The sequence below is a fragment of the Chenopodium album genome, chromosome 5, assembly GCF_948465745.1.
Source record: "Chenopodium album chromosome 5, dcCheAlbu1.1, whole genome shotgun sequence".
Taxonomy (NCBI): domain Eukaryota; kingdom Viridiplantae; phylum Streptophyta; class Magnoliopsida; order Caryophyllales; family Amaranthaceae; genus Chenopodium; species Chenopodium album.
The window spans coordinates 23724857-23730347 of NC_137838.1; the positions used below are offsets into that span (position 1 = coordinate 23724857).

A 5491-nucleotide genomic window follows, 5' to 3' on the forward strand; every position below is an offset into this window, starting at 1 on the left:
TCATGGGAAATCATGCTAGCATTAGAAGAATTAACACATTGCACATCAAAGATTGAAGCACGATTACCCTTATTATAGACTTCCCAAGCAAACCAAACATAAAAATCCCAAGCATCTTCGATAGAAAATGCTCTAAATCTACCATTATGCATTCCTTGAACTATATCCCTAGTTTGTTCATTCAAACCAATATAACGATTATAGTCAAGAAATCCCTCAAGTTTATAGAAATATTCAAAAAAAGGCTCATTATCATATTGAGGAAAAGATAGACATGCCATTTTTTTTTTCACAAAACAAACAAAAATCAAAGAAGAGAAAAGTATATACAAAGACCTAGACTCAAGCAATTAAAAACACTCAAACATAGACACCGTTCCCTGGCAACGACGCCATTTTGACGAGGGGTGGAACTAGGTTGTTGAAACTAATCCTCGCTCGATCAAACTAAATTTATAAACTTTTAACAAACCTATATACTAGTATAGAGACAAGTCAAGGATCGAACCCAAAGGAACGGTAATTTTCAAGCGCTCTCAATTATGTGCCTAAGCTAGGTCGAAGACAAAGATAAAGAGAGAACACTAACAACTAACAAACAAAGAAACCAAACAAATAAAGCACTAGGAACGGGATCAACAAGCAATCATGACAATTGTAGCAACTCGGAAACAATATGCAAATCAATGGTTGTGAAGACTAATGGCAAGCTCAATCAAAAGAGTCAACAAGCTATATATCTCCTAGAGGTCAAACTAGCGCCAACTACAAGAGACTCTAACTAGGAGCATCACTAATCAAGCTCAATCAACAATTTCAAGCTACAAATCAATGGTCCGTATCAATGTAGATTCACAATGCGATCTAGAATAATTCTCAAGGCCTAATCGAATTACACACATGCAAATTTCCATTAATCACTTTAATCTCAACAGTTAATCAACATAATTCCCAAATTAAGCACAATCAATCAATCATACAATTTTCACCCAATTCCTAGCAAACAACTACACTAACATCATCATCTAATCAACAAACAACTAAAGAAATCAAGAATCAACAATCTATGAAGAACAATGACACTAATCAACAATCAAATATCAAAATCAAATCAAATCAAACAAACTTGAATATTAAACAAAGCAATAAAATGAGATAGAGTTAAGAATGCTCATTGATAATAGAGAAGATCTCCAACACAATTGTCACCATTGAATCTTCAATCTCTCAATCACCATTGAAATTCCCCACTTTCTCTCTCTAAAATCTACTCCTAAACTAACCATAAAATTAGAGAGAGAAGATCTCAACTAAGCTAAGAATATGATAAAAAACTAGAATGAAACTTCTTCTAAATTTTCCCCAAAAATCGGGTATACAAAGGTATTTATAAAGGCGCGAAAACAACAACCGAGAAAACAAATACAAAGGAAGGCGCGCCCGCGCTGCAGGGGAGGCACGCTCGTGCTGCAGGAGTGGCGCACCCGCTCTAGTGCCTTGCGCGCCCTGCCTTGCGCATCTCTGGGTTTCTTCAATCTTCTCGCGGCTTCGTGCGTTCGCTAAGGTCTTCGAATGAACGCACAATTATGATGATGATGAACACTAAGTGAGGTAGTCCCAAAAGCACATGATTGTGGGTTCAACACCCCATATTCATGAGAGCACGGTGATGTGTCTATTTTATATAGTATTTTACCCCCGTCCCTTGGTCATAATTAGTAGTGTTTTTGGCTCTTTAGAGCCACTTTTATTACTAATTGGTGTTTTCTAGTGTTTTCGTAGATTTGGTTGACTTTTGCAGGGATTTATGCTTTTGGAGTATTTTCCCGAGATATTTTGGAGCAATCATGAGCATTGGAGAAGCACGACCGGAGTTTATAGCCCAGGGCCGGTTAGAGCCATCGAACCGGTGATTAAGGGCTCGGTATAGGTGATACCGGGGCATTTTGGACTGAGTATTCAAGACCGGAAGAGGAAATCCAGATTGGCCTGAAGAGTTGGAGCCTAATCGTAGTCCAAATGGCGGCCCAAATGAGCTGCCCGGCCAAAGAGGCTGGCGCCCGGAGGCGCGCCCGGCCGGGCGAGAGAAGTTAAGGCTGGCGCCCGGTGACGCCCCCGGCCGGGCGCGAGATTAGTAGTAATGAGCAAAAAAGGCGCGCCCGATCGGGCGGTGCCTCGCCCGATCGGGCGCGTGTATTTATTAGTTGACGCTTAACGTCGTTTTAATTTGTTTTAGTTTAGGATTTTTGTACGGAGTATAAGTACTCCTCCGTAATACGATTTTAGGATCTCTTCTTCTCCTTTTTACTCTTTTTTTACTCTCTTAATTGTTCTCTTAGAATTCTTTCTCTCAACTTTTGTTCTTAACTCTTCCATTAATTCCATATTACTTTTTGGTAACAATTTCTTCCCCTCTTAATCTCAGTTATTTTATTTGCTTCCTTGATTACGCTTTTATTTATTTATTTGATTAGTTTAGTCATGATGATTTGTGAGTAGTTTAATTTCTAGGGTTTATGGGGATCTAATAAATAATATGAAGGGGTAATTTGTTGTTGTTAATTATCAATGCTAGATTAATTTCCTATTGATTGGATTAATGCTCTGTGACTAGATTAGGCCTGATCTTTTATGCATGAGTTTGGCAATATTAATTCGAGATTTGACAGATGAGAATTAATATTTGGGTCTAGTTTCAATAGGCAGGTTAATTTATAAATGGTTAAGTCGAGATTCGAAAGTTGAGATTTAATACCGGTAAATTAATTGTGTGATTATAATATGTAGCGAAAGCTCTTTATAATCTGATTGATATATGCTTGATGAATGACTATTATATTTTACCCTGGAATATTATTTATTGGTGAACCTATACCCTAGATCCTTTCATATATTATTTTCTCTCTATTCTCAATCTTAGTAGTTTAGTTACTTATTCGAATATAAATATTGGTTACTTAGATAATTTAGATTATATTAATTAATTAGGAGTAAAAAGACTTGTTTCCCTGTGGAGATCGACCCTACTTCCCTATCTACTTTAGTTAGAGGATTTAGGTATTATTTTTTATTAGGGGATATGACTTTACCTTGTCAAAATTTGGCGTCGTTGCCGGGGAAACGGTCTTATTTTTATTTCTGATTGTTTTTGTAGTCTAGATTATTTCCCTTTTGTCTCAGAGAGCGTTAGTTCTCTGAGACAAATCTCATATTTGCTTCTTGTTTTTGTTTATGCCCAGGTGTTCCAGATCAGGTTACATCCCATTCGATCCTGAGATCGAACGTTCCTTCCATAGACAGAAAAATTTCTACAAGCAAATCCTGGCGGATTCTGGTGATAATAACAATAATCACCGCGATCCTCCAACTGGTTCTAGCAATTTAGAAACATCATCAGACGCAGAATCAGAGATGACGACTCCAAAGAAGCTTAGTGATTATTCACAACCAAAGCTTACGGATTTCCCACATCTCACCCCTACTCCGGCTCTTGATGGGGTTCAATTTGAAATTAAACCTCAATTTATAACGATGATAGAGAGGAAGCAATTCAGTGGAGCCAAGGGTGAAGACCTGAATCTTCATATTGCCGACTATTGTCAATATTGCAACACCATCAAGCAAGCCGGGGTCACTCAAGACCAAATCAGGGAGATTCTCTTTCCCTTCTCTTTAACTGGAAAAGCTAAATTATGGTTTAATGGCTTAAATAGAACTACACTTGGTATAACTGACTGGGAAACTCTTGTTTTGAATTTCTATAACAAGTATTACCCTGCAGAGAGAACAGCCGTACTACGGAGTGCGATCCAGAATTTTGCCCAAGAAGCCGATGAATCTTTATATGAGGCTTGGGAGAGGTTCAAGGATTTACAAAGAGATTTCCCCCACCATAATTTAGCACAATGGCAGTTAATCCAAGCCTTCTATAATGGCCTTGGAAATTCTTCTCGAATAATTTTAGACTCTGCAGCCAGTGGGAGGTTTATGAATCTTGATGTTGATGATGCAGGTCAGGTTATTGAAGACATGGCGATACACAATTCCCAATATGGGAACCCTAGAGGATTTGCTAACAAGGGGAAGCATAGTGTCGACTCTGTATCCTTTTTGCAAGCTCAATTAACCTCTATTTGCCAAATATTAGATAATCTGAGCACTGCTAATGTAGCCAATGTTTCTGCGATTAATAATAATTCTAATGAGGCTTTCTGTGAAAATTGTGGTATTGTAGGTCATTGGGAGCAGGATTGCAGGAGTTCCGTGGAGCAAGTTAATGCCTTCCAAGCTTATAGGCAGAATAACCCATACTCCAACACTTACAATCCTGGGTATCGGAATCATCCATACCTTTCCTACCGGAGCACTAATGTTCGAAATCCACCACCACAAGAACCACAGGCGCCACAGCAACAACAGCAGAAATATTATCATCCCAATGCTAGCCAGAAGAACCAACCACAACAACCCTCCTCATATTCTGACCCTTCTCTGGTGGAAATTAGAGCAATGTTGGCCAATATGCAAAAGCACATGGAGAGCAGAGATGCGACAATTGATCAAATTCTAGCGCATAATAAAATTGTAGATAATCAAATTGCGCAACTCTCCGTTACTCTACAAGCCCGCCAACAGGGAGCTCTGCCGGCACAGCCGACTAGGCCTACGGATCAAGCATTTGCAATTACTCTAAGGAGTGGTTCAAACTATGAAGGGCCCTCTAAGCCCAGAGTTGATGAACCTGTTTTATCAAATAATGCTAATCTTGATTCCATTAAACCAAACAATGTAGTTGATAGCCCTGCAGGGCTAAAGGATAATACTAACATATCTAATTCTACATTGCAGGGTACAACTCCAAAGAAGGTGGCTACTCCAGACAAGAGTAATAATGCTCCAAAGCCAATTATCAAACTTCCTTTCCCCAATCGTCAATTGAAGACAAACTTGGATAAGCAGTTTGGTAAGTTCCTGGAGGTGATAAAAGATTTGAAGGTAACAGTTCCCTTTACTGAATTGATCACTCAAATCCCATCCTATGCAAAATTTATGAAAGAAATATTGACGAGAAAAAGGTCTATTAATGAGGTAGAGACGGTAGCTTTCACTGCAGAGTGTAGTGCCGTACTTTAAAATAAGTCTCCACCTAAATTAAAAGATCCGGGTAGTTTTTCTATCCCTTGTCATATTGGCAATCTCTTGATTGATAATGCATTATGTGATTTGGGTGCTAGTGTTAGCGTCATGCTATTATCTGTGTGTTCTAAGTTGAATATGGGTAAATTAAAAGCCACCAATATAACTCTACAAATGGCCGACCGTTCTTTCAAATACCCCTTAGGTGTTTTAGAGGATGTCCCCGTTAGAGTGGGTAAATTTTATATACCTGTAGATTTTGTTGTTCTTGACATGGCTGAGGATATGCAAACCCCAATTATTTTGGGTAGACCATTCCTTAACATTGCAGGAGCAGTCATAGATGTAAGAAGTG

The 5491-nt window shown here is 38.6% G+C and overlaps 1 non-coding gene across 1 annotated transcript; it reads right to left on the reverse strand.

The window, feature by feature from the left end:
* Positions 1–3792: 3792 nt before the first annotated feature.
* On the reverse strand, positions 3793–3899 carry LOC145633419 (small nucleolar RNA R71). The gene has a single exon (XR_014112746.1). It is a non-coding gene; the product is annotated as a small nucleolar RNA R71 (small nucleolar RNA).
* Between the last annotated feature and the right edge of the window lie 1592 nt (positions 3900–5491).